The 14486-nt window shown below is 41.8% G+C and overlaps 2 pseudogenes; both read left to right on the top strand.

Annotated features, from left to right (window-relative positions):
- Positions 1-1121: 1121 nt before the first annotated feature.
- LOC121815690 lies at positions 1122-1997 on the top strand (annotated as a pseudogene).
- Positions 1998-4127: 2130 nt separating this feature from the next.
- Positions 4128-5083, top strand: LOC121815689 (annotated as a pseudogene).
- The last annotated feature ends 9403 nt before the right edge of the window (positions 5084-14486 follow it).

Here is a 14486-nt window from a genome sequence, read left to right as displayed (position 1 = left end):
GTACATCCATTCCACTGTATCACAGAGTCTGTTGCTATCTTGGTATTTTAAATTAAAGTAAGTGGCACTGCCTCCTCGTGCAGGTGCCGCATTCACCTGCAATAATGCTGTAATTCCAAAGTGGTTGCTGCCTGTAGTAATGGTAATCCCTGAATGAGATAGTGGGCACCAAATTTCACTATATATTTAGACTAGGTCTAGTAGGACAAGCATAATGAAGTTATAAAATCAGCTAAAGAAAATGTTCCGCTCTTCTCCCCTCTGCTCTTGTTCCCTTTTCTGAGAGGCAGTCGGGAGGAAGAGCATACAGCCTGATCCGGTGGGGAGGTGTGGGAAGCCAGATCGGGCGCTCCCCTTCCAGCTCTCCTTCCTGCTCCCTCCTAACTTACCTTACTTACTTGTTTTACTTCTCTCTAACACCTTTTCTGTCCCTTTGAAGAAATAAGGCTCCATGAATGTTAAAGAGGTAAGTATTTCTCAGTTGCAGTGAATAGAATAAACTGTAGAAAACTAAACAGCAGAAAGAAGAAGAGAAATAACAATTTTAACAGTGTAGGGGATAATGAAGGTAATTCCTTCCACAACCAGTCCAGACAATCTTCTATACTAAAGAGGAGACATCCGTTCCTTCAGTTGTTTTTAAGTTTTTTATAAGTGCTCAGTTTATTCACCAAGTTCAAAGGTCTGCATCTCTAATGGGGGCACTAATGTTTATGAAATTGTGGAACTCATCAGGAATGTTATTATTCATGATTAAAGGTGTAATGATACCTTTGGTGATAAAGGTTTTAGAATGAATGAATGGTATGTGCATCTACAGATGAGAATTTGCATGTGTGTAAAAAAGATTTGTGTTTGTAAAAAAAATATTTACACGAGTTACAACTTTTTTTTGTTAAGGTCTGGTTACAGATACAAAGAAAAAATAAAAAACTGCGCTCAGATTCTTGGCTGTGTGTGGATTTCAACTTACAAGTACAAATTTTGACCAGAATTTTCTTCCTTTCAGCTGATTGATCAATGTCATGTCAATCACAAATTTAGCACTCCTTCAACAGCCAAACACATCTGTTCGCTGATTGGATTGTTACATTTGTGATTGATATGACATTGTAATATACATGTATTTTGTAATAATATTGTTCTGGTACCTCTTGATATGTGTGGCCAACAGTCCTTATTGTGGTCATACATGTGGACAGAAGGCTGCATGAGCCAATGTATATACTGCTCAGCAATTTATGCGAGAATGAAATAAATGCCAGCACATCATTGTATCCTTTTCTGCTCTCACAGATGTTTTCAGACAGTCATGAATTGACCCTGCCGTGGTGTTTTCTGCAGATGTGTTGTTTATACACAGGTGCACCTGCTGAGTTTAACAGCCATGGCCAATGACAGATATGTCTCAATCTGTCATCCATTACTCTATAATGTCATTATGAAGACAGAGAGAGTGTTTAAGATCATTCTGCTTGTGTGGGCTTTTTCATTTCTTATTTTCATACTCTCATTTTTATTCATCTTCAGTTTGAAGTTTTGTGGAAATATTGTTGATAATGTGTATTGTGACCACAAATTAATATATAAACTTTCATGTTCAGTCAGTCCACGGCTTATATCTATCATATTCTTTCTGTTACTGAGTATTTACCTCAGTCTCTTTCAGTCTCTTACATGAAGATTTTGAGAGTTTGTCGAAAAACATCGAAGAAAACAAGCAGAAAGCCGTGACTACTTGCACCCCTCAGATCATCTCTGTGTCAAACCTGTTTGTTGGGTGTATTTTTACTCTATTGACTTCAGGTTTTAGTTTCTGGTACCAGATGAAGTCCGTATAATTTCTATATACCTCCATTTGTCAACCAATGCTCACCCCATTTATGTATGGATTTAATTTGCCAAAGATAAGGCAATCATGTAAAAGTTTTCTGTTTCTGAGAAAAATGTCTTTGTTCAGTAAAATACAGTCTCTGTTGTCTGGTGCAGAAACATAAAGCAACTGATTTCAGTGTCTACACACACACACTTAACACCTGATGTTCGGCCCCAGGCTGCTTTACTAACTTGGCAAAAATCTGTGACATGAAATTATTTCATTCGTCAGTGTACATTACCTTTGGAAAACCAGATGTGATATGAAAGTGGTAAGAGATTTCATCACTAAGTTTTAATTGAGGACAACGGAAATGCTGCAAGATAGTAAGTAGCACATTACATTCAGCATGCAATTATTCTCAGCTTTGCTCTTTGGCAATGGACAACATGGCAGCAATGCCACTATGTGACATGCTCAACACAAGCTCTCTAAATTTTGAGGGGACCACTAAATCAGAAGCACTGTCTACTTGTACCACGTTAACTACACAGGCCCACTTCCTCAACAGCATACTAGGGTGTCCTGGTGCCACATGCACCCTATGGACAAATGGTGGTTTGCACAGAAGTCCATGAGCAGAACACAGTTCAGGTTCAGGTCGGGCAGGCTGTTTCTCCCATTCACACCCTTCCAAGTCACACTGTCTTTGCCAATATGAACATTGAAATCTCCCAGTTGGACAACAGATTCACCAGGTGAAGCACACACAAGGACCCCACCCAGGGACTCAAAGAAGGCCAGGTACTCTGTGTCAAGGAACAGGTTGTCCCCGACCTGAATGACAGTTCAAAGGCACACGGAACAAACCCAGCTATCCTTAGCTGCCACCCGGCATGCAGAACAACTGATACCTATGGTGCATCGTGGTGTTGGGCCTACAGGAGGGTGATCCCATGTCCTTCTTAGGGCTGCACCTGGTGACAGAGCTAAGGTTAAGGCACCCTCCCCAGGCCTGGTTCCAGTGAGGGGCCCTGGTAACTCTATCCTGGCCAGGTTAAACTGTTCTCTTGATGTTGTGCTCATAGGGGTTCCCCGCCCAACAACATAGCTCCTGAGATCCCTGGGACACACAAACCTCTCCACCACGATAAGATAGTGATTAACAGAGGGGGCTACTGTTATCTTTTGATAACTGTTTTTCTACTACATGTTGACAACATTTTGGCTCGCTTTAGCAATTTACAATTTCAACATTTATCATAATTTTTTGACAATGTCATAAAGTGTTTTTTTTTAAACACACGGCAACAACTTGAAAATGACAAAGTAAATTGAAACTTTGATGAAATGTGCACTGTAAGCACAGGTGTACTGTGATGATTGTCAGTTTTGCTCTCCCCGACTATGGCAAAGAATGATTCTACTTTGAGAAGGTACAAATCTCTGGATTTTCTTTTTCTAATGAAATCATGCAAAATTATACACCTGGGTTGGGAAAAAATAAGTGTATTTGATAGCTCCAGAACTGTCCAGCCTTTTTACCTAAACTAAACTCAAACATGTTTTAAAGACAACTGGAATGAAGAGTGGCACAGATGTATAGTGAGGGTGCACTGGGAGTGTCTGGTAAAGGTCCCAACCTTTGAGATCTTCAATTTGACTTTGATGGTGTCATGATCTCAACTTAAATGATATGGTTTTGTTGGCTTGTATATTTGACAGTTGAGTTCAGTGGGTCATAGTATAACGTAAAATTAGACCGCAGGACTGTTCAAAACATTTTATGGTGAAATTTTAAATTTTCCTTAAGAACAAGAAAAAGGTATCTTGATTTCTTTGATGTAATAATTTTACAATGTATATTATTTAAAACAAAAAAAAAGTGAGAAATAACTTTCAAAAGAAAAGAATGCCATTAATTGGATCTCCCCCTCCAACTCCTCCTCCTCTGTGTTGCAGCTATAAATATTAGCAGAAGCTTATTTTTGTCTTGTTCAACCTGGAGGGAAGCAGCTGAGTTTATTGTTATGTGTTCTTAATATGCAAGAATCTGTGTAATTGAATCTTAAATGGTTTAAAGTATAAAACTACTTGCTGTTTGTTTTTGATTGCTAATGTGGACATTGTACAACAGGTGCAACAGCTGCTGAGAAGGAACGTGCCATAATCAGGTAAAACAGCATTTGAATGGTATCATAGAAACTTTGCTCAGCCATATTGATGTCTGGTATTTCTTTCCATATATCTAATGAATATAACATATAATTATTACTGACTATCTTATTCACTCTGTCATATTATGGAGAAAATGGGAAACTCAAGTGAGACTGTATCATTTGTGCTGGCTGCTTATGGAAATGTGGGAGAGTTAAAACACCTTTATTTCATTATAATACTGGTCTGGTATGTCTCTATATGTGTGGCCAACACAGTCCTTATTGTGGTCATACGTGTGGACAGAAGACTGCATGAGCCAATGTATATACTGCTTTGTAATTTATGTGTGAACGAAATAAATGCCAGCACATCACTGTATCCTCTTTTGCTCTCACAGATGTTTTCAGACAGCCACGAGGTGACTGTGCCGTGGTGTTTTCTGCAGATGTGTTGTTTGTACACAAGTGCACCTGCTGAGCTTTGCAGTTTAGCAGCCATGGCTTATGACAGATATATCTCAATCTGTCATCCATTACGCTATAATGTCATTATGAACACAGAGAGAGTGTTTTTGTTGATTCTGCTTGTGTGGGTGTATTCATTTCTTAGTTTTATTTTCTCATTTTCATTCATCTTCAGTTTGAAGTTTTGTGGAAATATTATTCACAATGCATATTGTGACCACCAATTAATAATTAGACTTTCATGTTCTGTTCCAATCCAAAGCTTTATTTCTAACATATCCTTTCTCTTTTGAGTGTTTTCATACCCTTCAGTCTCATTTCAGTTTCTTACCTGAAGATTTTGAGAGTTTGTCAAAAAACATCAAAAGAAAACAAGCAGAAAGCTGTGACTACTTGCACCCCTCAGATCATCTCTGTGTCAAACCTGTGTGTCGGGTGTATTTGTTACTTTATTGACTTCAGATTTTTAGTTTCTCAGGTACCAGATGAAGTTCGTATAATTTTGCCTATGTATGTCCTCATTTTTCAACCTATGCTCACCCCATTTATGTATGGATTTAATTTGACAAAAATAAGGCAATCATATCAAAGGTTTCTGTTTGAGAGAAAATAAATATCTTTGTTCAGAATGAGACTATCCTAGAGCATCTTTGCTCTGTTGGAGAATAAAGGAATTCGCTGCATTTCTAACTGAAGTCACGATAAAATATGACTCCTTTCTTATTGTTGGGGATTTTAATATTCATGTGTGCTGTCCAGATAAGCCCATGGTTAAAGACTTTTTGAATCTTACTGATTCTTTTAATTTAGTTCGATGTGTGTCTGCACCCACGCAACAGTGTGGCCACACTCTCGATCTGGTTTTAGCCCACTTATTGCCTGTTTTTAATCTGAAAGTCTCCGATCCTGTTTTCTCTGATCATATGCTGGTTCTGTTTGACATCTCTTTATCTAGAAATGAATTCAGGAGGCATGTCCCTGCAAAGACATCTCGTTTGTTAAATTCTTCCACTGCAGCGGTTCTCCACCTACTATAATCAGTTCTCCATTCCTGAGACACTCCAATATGTAGAGGAACTACGGTTTCATACCACTTGTCAGACTGCCTTGGATATTGTTGCCCCTCTAAAAATTAGGCATCCTAAGACTAAGTTTGAACCCTGGTTGAATGATGAAACCCGTGCTGCGAGGCGTGAATGTCGTAGGGCTGAGCGGAGATGGAAAAAAGATAACTTACAGGTCTCTTTACAAAGTTTAAGAGAGTGCTGGGCTTTATATCAGCTTACAATAAAAGAAGCAAAGCGGAAACACTTTGCAAACATTATTATGGTGAATTATCAGAAACCACATATATTATTTAAGTCAATTGAGACTATTTTAAGCCCTCCCTCTGCTCTTAGTTTTGAGCCTTCACTTGAAATGTGTGAAAGGTTTCTGCACTTCTTTATAAACAAGGTAGCCTCGGCTAGGGCGCAGATTATTTTGCCCACATCTGACCCCTCTGATCTTCCAATTTGCTCAGCTGTCTTTCAACAGTTTGAGTCGGTTACTCTTGCTCAGCTACAGGAGGTGGTGGATCATTTAAAGCCTGTAGGCTCACCTTATGATCCTATCCCTCCCCTTTTTCTGAAAGAAGTTTTTTCTACCATAGGTCCAACTATTTTAACCATTTTAAATAGCAGCCTTACTTCAGGTGTGGTTCCAAAGAATTTCAAAGATGCAATTGTGCAACCACTTCTTAAGAAACCTGGGCTAGATACAAACGCTGTTGAGAACTTTAGACCAATATCTAAGCTGCCCTTTTTATCTAAAGTCTTGGAAAAAATTGTATATGACCAATTGATCTCATACTTGAATGCACAAAATGTTCAGGAGATTTTTCAATCTGGTTTTAAAGCAATGCATAGCACTGAATCAGCACTTTTAAGAATTTTTAATGATATATTTTTATCATGTGATTCTGGTGAAAGTGTCATTCTTATTTTACTCGATTTAACTGCTGCATTTGACACTGTAGACCATGAAATTTTAATCTCACGTTTGGAGCAGTGTGTCGGTATAACAGGTGTGGCTCTGAAATGGTTCAGGTCTTACTTAACAAACCGAACCTTTTCAGTTCGCTTAGGAAACTGTGAGTCCTCCCGTGCTCCGTTGTCTCATGGAGTACCACAGGGTTCCATTCTGGGCCCTATCCTGTTTTCACTTTATTTACTTCCATTGGGCTCAATTTTTAGAAAACACAGACTCTCGTTTCACTGTTATGCAGATGACTGCCAGATTTATGTTCCTCTTAAAAAGAAAGATGGGTCGTCTGTAAATCGTTTACAAACATGTCTGGAGGACGTCAAGTCGTGGTTGGCGCTAAACTTTCTTTGTTTTAATGATTCTAAAACTGAAGTAATGGTGTTCAGACCTGCCTCCACTGCTGTTCCGTGTGTTGATTTGCAATCCCTGAAATCATTCTGTAAACCAGAGATTGTTAATCTGGGTTTTAAAATGGATCCTGAGCTTAAGCTTGAAAGCCAGATCGGGTTGGTTGTAAGGTCTAGTTTCTTTCATCTGAGGCAACTGGCCAAAATTAAGCACTTTCTTACGAGACAGCAATTTGAAACAGTAATCCACGCTTTTGTAACCGTTCGGCTGGATTACTGTAATTCTCTTTATTTTGGGGTGAGTCGATCTTCTGTTTTTCGACTGCAGTTAGTCCAGAATGCTGCTGCACGCCTTTTAACTGGCACTCGTAGATACGAGCATATCACCCCAGTTTTATATTCACTTCATTGGCTGCCCGTGCATTTTAGGATCCATTTTAAGCTGCTTTTATTTGTTTTTAAATGTTTGTCCAATGCTGCCCCTCTGTACCTCTCTGAGCTTCTTCATCCATACATACCTTCCGATCCCTCAGGTCGGAAGAACAGCTCCTCTTGAGTGTGCCTAGTGTGCATTATAAATAATAATAATCTTTATGAATAAAGATGCTATGCTATGCTAATAACATTCAACAATCATATTATAGTTCAGAGATATATTTGAAATTCCAAAAGACCCATGCAACTCTTTCTTTTTAAAATAATTTTGGCAAAAGCTACTTTGCAACATGTAATATTCTCTGAACTCTAAACAAAGAAACTTATTAAATACTTTAAATATGTGTCTTTAAATGGATTTATTTAAAATAAACTATCAGGCTCTTGTCACCAGTGTTGGTCAAGTTACTTGAAAAAAGCAATCAGTAACTAATTACTGATTACTTCCCCCAAAAAGTAATCTTGTTACATTAGTCTTGATACAGCCTCTGCCACCACATCAGATCAATTGCTCTGGGCTCCTTTGATCAGCTCCATCACCTAGTGGGGGTGGGGGGTCATAGTTTGGTCCCGCCTTCACTGTTGTGATTGGTGTGGGGGTAGGGACAGGCTTAGGGCGTCGGGGGGTTCCCCGGAGGCATCTTCCTTGGGGGGCTCAACCCGGGGTAGCGGTCATGTCCGGTTAGGGGCTCTGTTGGCTCTCCGGTGACTGTTTCCTCGCGGCTGCGTGCAGCGGGGCTAGGGGAGGGTCTGTGCTGACGGACGTGGGTTACTGACCTGGTAGCCTGGCTGGCCCTGGGTGGGTCCGGGATGGGCGTGAGGTTCTGGGGGCGCTCCGTCTCTGGGCTGGGACCCGGACCGGGCCTCGGGGGCTTGGGTCCTGGTTGGTGTGTTGCCGGGGTTGTGGGCGGGTGGGTGCATGGGGGCCCAGCCCTGGAGCAGGGTGCCGCCGGTGCATCGAGCCACCTGGGGGGCTCTTCAACTGGTGGGGGAGATTGTCACATCTTGCATGAGCTTTCCTCTCCCCAGGAGCTCCCTCTGCAGGAGGGGGAGATACAGGAGAGGTGGAGGAAGATCTCAGCCTGGGTGTTTATTGTCTTATGTAGTCTGGAAGATGAGTGGATGGTGGGGTGGGTGCAGTTTTCTCTGTGGTGGGGTTGGGTGGACTGTCCCGGGCTCTGTGGGGCCGGGCGGCGCTGCTGCACTGGGCCCGGTCTGGATGGGCCTGGGCCCCCTTTCCCTGGCGGGTCGCGGAGTATGGGGGTGCCTACTGGGGTCAGCGGGGGAGCTGGCCCCAGGGAGGGGTCACTTGCCCCTCCCTTCCTTCCCTCCCCATCTCCAGCTGCCTCCCTCTTCCCGCTCCACCACAACCACCCACACATGCAGGGCCTTGGAGTAGGGGTATGTCACCAGGGTGCAGAGGAGGCTACCCCCCCCCCCCTGTCCCCTTCTGGCTGCCTCTGCCTCAATTTTATCCCACAACTTAGACATTCACATTACTCACACTCTCATTACACATACATATAGGATCTTGGGGGTGGGCACGATACACGGAGTCCAAAGTACCATCAGGGTGTACACCCCACCCCTGGCATCGTTGCCCACCTCTCAATTTTAAATACACGTAGACATTGAGGGCTAGCAGGAGGGACCATGCGCTTACCTGCTGCTCTCTGGCAGGTAGCTCCATGCCCTCCTGGGTTTTAAATGCACCTTAGAACACACATGCATCAACACTACAATGAGCGGGTGGAGGGAGGTTTGGAGTCTTCTCTCACCCCCGTTCTCTGCGACCTGCTGGAGCGGGGGGGCTAGGAGGAGGAGTTGGCCGTCCGACTGCGGTCTGGAGTGTGGAGCCTTCCTGCTGCTGCGGAGTCGGGGCGGTCTGCCTCCCCCCACCGCAGGGAAAAGGGAAACACCACCTGGGTCTGGGTGCAGTTCCCCCCTCCAGGGGCGGGGGCACCTAGACCCGGTTTGTAGAGTACGCTTGGGGAGTGTGATCGTGTGTACAGCGTCTCTTTATGTCTGTCTCCACGTTGGTTGAGTGTGGAGTAAGTGCATATGAGAGCATGAGGGTGGGAATGGATGTTTGTGTCTGTGTGTGCCTGTATGTCTGTGTCTATATGTCAGGTTGGGTGTCAGGCGCCACCTCTCTGGGGACATCTCAGGCCCTCCAAGGTTTGGAGGCCTATCTCCCCCTACCACCACTTCCCCTGCCAGTGGCGGACCCCCTCAGACATCGGTGCGTTGGTGGTTCTTTGTGTCTGGGGATGGGCGTCCAGGTACACACCGGCTCACTCCTTGGCGGCCGCTTATCGGGGCCTGGAGCCTGGGGCTCGCTCGGGCCACTTCGGAGGTGGGGTGCCCCCGGCCTCTCGGCCTGGGGCTCGGTCACTCAGGCGCAGCTGGCTGCCGGCGGAGCTCACGGGCTCGTCACTGCAACTCCCCCTGGCTTCTGCTCCGCGGCTGCTGAGTGAGCCCTCATCTGGGACTCTCCTCAGCTCTTTCCGGGACAGTGGCGCAGCTGCCCCTCTGTTGGTCTTCCTTGGTCTCTTGTGTTCTGGGGGCCTCTGGATGTCTGGAGTTTTGATCTCCTCCACACCTGCCTCACGCCCTGGAGGACGGGGCTGTGGCCCCCCCACACCCTCTAGCAGATTATTACATGAAGGAACCTTTTAAAAAAACAAAACAAAAAACAAGCGCGTCCATGCTCACAGGTGTACACACGGGTGATCACACCCACAAACTACACCCTTTTTGGCTCCTACCTCAAAGCACACTGTGTTCTGTTGATCTTATGTGCTGCACAATAATGTTTAATATTTAGTATTTACTGTCATATTCCCATATATCATTGTGATGTTGTTTATTCTATTACTCTTGTTCTCTTCTGCTTGCTTTCTTTTTTCTTTCTCAGCAGGTGATCCAGGTGATTGATATATGCATTTTTTTTTCTCTGCCCGTTCTGTTGGTTTTTGTCTTTTGCCCTTCTCCCCCGTCCCTCTTCTCAGCTGTTTCTCTTTCCCTCTTTCTTTCTCCCCTTCTTTCCCCCAGTCAAGTCTGTCCCGTATTCAGTAAGTGAAAATAAAATAAACAATAAAAGGTGAATCAAATGGACCATTACGGCAAGGCTGGATGGTCAATTTGGTAAAGTAAATCCGTTGGGCATCTTTCTTTGCCTTTAGACAACAATTCTGATGGCAAAAGAGCCAAACGGGACAGGCAAAAAAAAAAAAAAAAAAAAAAAAAGTAATTAATTACTTAGTTACTTAGTTACTTTTTAAAAACACGATTTACAACCTGAATAGGTGATAAAGCGATAGATCTTTCAGCCCAATTCTACTTTTTCTGCATAATCCATCATACAAAATGTAATCAAATGGAAAAGTCTCTTTTTAAAACTTGTTTTATTAGTTTTAATCTTTTAACTTTATGCATCAAGCAAAAATTTAATTATATGCAACATTCTCTGACTGGAAGAAATTTGTTTAACATTTAAACCTATTTTCTGCACATTCCAGCACATAAAATAAATATTTTTTTGTGTTTACACTCACTCTTTCAAATAGATGCAAGTGAAACACAGCAGAAAATAAATAAAATCAAAGACTCAGCGGTCCTGTTGCTCTATTTTCACCTGTATAGCAGGTGGATGTTTGCCCTGGTGCAGATGTGCCCTATGCAATAGCATAAAGGATGGCACTGACCACAACAGACTCGCAAAGAATCCTGAGCATTGTCTGACAAATGTTGAAAGACCTCAGTCGCCTTAGAAAGTAGACATGCATTCCTGGAAGGGTCATTTAGAAGGGATTCAAGTGGAGAAGGGTTCCACTTTGGTGGTGTCAGGATCTCAACTTAAATGATATGGTTTTGTTGGCTCTATTACTACTTTGGGGGAAATCAGCTTTTAGTTCATATCCCAACCATAGGAAAAAAGCAGGGGTGAAATAGCCTTTGTTTGCAGTGGACCAAGACGACTTGGAAGGGAAACACCAGCTGAATAGTGTGATCTCTTAGCAGAGATCAAAAGGGGGATTGTGAGAAATTATTAGAGCAGGTGGCATGTTTCAGTTCCCTTATGATGTGCAGAGATAAGGAGTAGGTTGTAAAGAAGAACAGAAAAGCAGGAAACTACAGAGGAACAGTTGGGGAGTGTACCCTTCTATGTGAATGTTTGGGGGTGTGTCCTTGGGTGTGGTTGATAAGGAAACAACATGTATTCTTTTTATGACTTGTTTTGCTGACTGTAGCGAGCATGAGGGTGGGCTCACCTGTAGCCCCTGTGACTGAGCATGTAAGCTAAAGGTTGCAAGATGCTTGTGTTACTACTAGATAACTATAGGGGCAGTCCCTTAAGGAAGCGCCCAGAGCCTTTATAATGAACAGACTGAGGAGTTGCTCCTCAGATCCACTGCTGTGGCTGAATGTAGTGTGATCTCCCAATGTGCACTGGTAATAAAGCTTTGATGAAAGGATACTTCAGCCTCATCTGACTCTTCTTCTCCAGCTGCATTATTAAAGGATCGGTGAGGTTGAGAATTGAACCTCAGCAACCTCATCCTCCTCTGTGTTGCAGCTATAAATATTAGCAGAAGCTTATTTTTGTCTTGTTCAACCTGGAGAGAAGCAGTTTATTGTTATGAGTTCTTAATATGTAAGAATCTGTGTAATTGAATCTTAAATGTTTAAAGTATAAAACTACTTGCTGTTTGTTTTTGATTGCTAATGTGGACATTGTACAACAGGTGCAACAGCTGCTGAGAAGGAACGTGACATAATCAGGTAACATGTGTGTGTAAAACAGCATTTGAACATCATAGTAGAAACGTTTCTCAGCAATTTATACCTGGTCGTTGTATTGCTGTCTAACAAATGTAATATATATTATTGCTGACCTATCTTTGTCACTGTGGGATATTATGGAGAAAATGGGAAACTCAAGTGAGATTGTGTCATTTGTGCTGTCTGCTTTTGAAAATGTTGGAGAGTTAAAACACCTTTATTTCATTATAATACTGGTCTGGTATGTCTCTATATGTGTGGCCAACACAGTCCTTATTGTGGTCATACGTGTGGACAGAAGACTGCATGAGCCAATGTATATACTGCTTTGTAATTTATGTTTGAATGAAATAAATGCCAGCACATCACTGTATCCTCTTTTGCTCTCACAGATGTTTTCAGACAGCCACGAGGTGACTGTGCCGTGGTGTTTTCTGCAGATGTGTTGTTTGTACACAAGTGCTTCTGTTGAGCTTTGTAGTTTAGCAGCCATGGCTTATGACAGATATATCTCAATCTGTCATCCATTACGCTATAATGTTATTATGAAGACAGAGAGAGTGTTTTTGATGATTCTGCTTGTGTGGGTGTATTCATTTCTTAGTTTTATTTTCTCATTTTCATTCATCTTCAGTTTGAAGTTTTGTGGAAATATTATTCACAACGTGTATTGTGACCACCAATTAATAATTAGACTTTCATGTCAGTTTCAATCCAAAGCTTTATTTCTGAACATATCCTTTCTCTTATTGAGTGTTTTCATACCCTTCAGTCTCATTTCAGTCTCTTACATGAAGATTTTGAGAGTTTGTCGAAAAACATCGAAAGAAAACAAGCAGAAAGCCGTGACTACTTGCACCCCTCAGATCATCTCTGTGTCAAACCTGTTTGTTTGAGTGTTTTCATACCCTTCAGTCTCATTTTAGTCTCTTACATGAAGATTTTGAGAGTTTGTCGAAAAACATCAAAAGAAAACAAGCAGAAAGCTGTGACTACTTGCACCCCTCAGATCATCTCTGTGTCAAACCTTTTTTTCGGGTGCATTTTTTACTTTATTGACTTCAGGTTTGTAGTTTCTCAGGTACCAGATGAAGTTCGTATAATTTTGCCTATGTATGTCCTCATTTTTCAACCTATGCTCACCCCATTTATGTATGGATTTAATTTGCCAAAGATAAGGCAATCATATCAAAGGTTTCTTTTTGAGAGAAAATAAATGTCTTTGTTCAAAATGAGGGTCTTTTAGAGCATCTTTGCTCTGTTGGAGAATAACATTCAGCATTCATATTATGGGTCAGAGACATATTTGAATTCACACCAATGCAATTCTTTATTTTAAAATAATTTTGCAAAAGCTACTTTTCGGCATGTAATATTCCCTGTATACTAAACAAAACAATGTATTAAATACTCTAAAACTGTGCCTTTTTATGAATTGTACATAAAGTACATATATATGCAGAAAGATCATGCTCATGAACTTATACCAACGTACAGCAAATGCACACAAGATCTTTTCACTGGATGCAATGTTACTCCAATGGCCGAACAACAGAGATGGAATATCCAACCCCTTTTCATGAAGTTCCACATAGAACACAGGCCTACAATCACAAATGCAGACTAACTCATGCATAAACACACAAACAAACAAACCCGAGTTATTATTATTACTATTATTATTATTGTAACAAGAAAATCAAAGAATTGGTTTTCTTTGCCTAGTGCCAGTTCCACACCTACAATAATGCCGCAGCTACAGGTGACTGTAGTTCCAAAGTGCTTGCTGCCCGTAATAATGGTAATCCCTGAATGAGATAGTGGGCACTAAATTTCAGTATATGTTTAGATTAGTTCAGGTAGGACAAGCATAGTGCAGTTATAATATCAGCTAAAGCAAAAACTCAGGTGTGGGAGGCCATGGAATAAGACGTAGGGCCTACTGGGAGCAATTTTTGTAAAATTTAAGTTCACTCAGGAGAAGAAAACAGTCCTCTACTCAGACAGAGAATAGTGCTGGTCGGGTGCCACTTACTTTAATTCAAGATACTAAGATAGTGACACACTCTATGAGGGCAAATCGCTCCACTGTGTCACTCAATTCTGACTGTCCGGACAGGATTTGACCAACCTGCAGACACCAAACAAACAGTGGGCCGACTGTTCAGCAAACACTTCCTTTTTTAATCTCCAAATTTTATGAGTGGCTCTCACACAGAAAGTACTGAACTGGACAATAGCATTTTCCCCAAAAGAAAAGTGTGTCAAAAAATATGTCTTGTCATATATGCTTCATTTAAGGTGTTACCTGTTCTGTGAATTTATACTGGTAGGGGATAATGAAGGTAATTCCTTCCTTTGCCATTTTTATTAGGAAATGTGAGATTGTGTCGAGCTGACACAATAGCATGAGCTATTTATAGCACGACAGACACCAACCAGCAACGACCTTAC

Source organism: Haplochromis burtoni, unplaced genomic scaffold (genome assembly GCF_018398535.1).
Source record: "Haplochromis burtoni strain Fernald_Lab_line unplaced genomic scaffold, NCSU_Asbu1 Contig_274, whole genome shotgun sequence".
Taxonomy (NCBI): Eukaryota; Metazoa; Chordata; class Actinopteri; order Cichliformes; family Cichlidae; genus Haplochromis; species Haplochromis burtoni.
The sequence above is the reverse complement of the archived record's forward strand: the minus strand, read 5'-3'. Positions and strand labels throughout refer to the sequence as shown.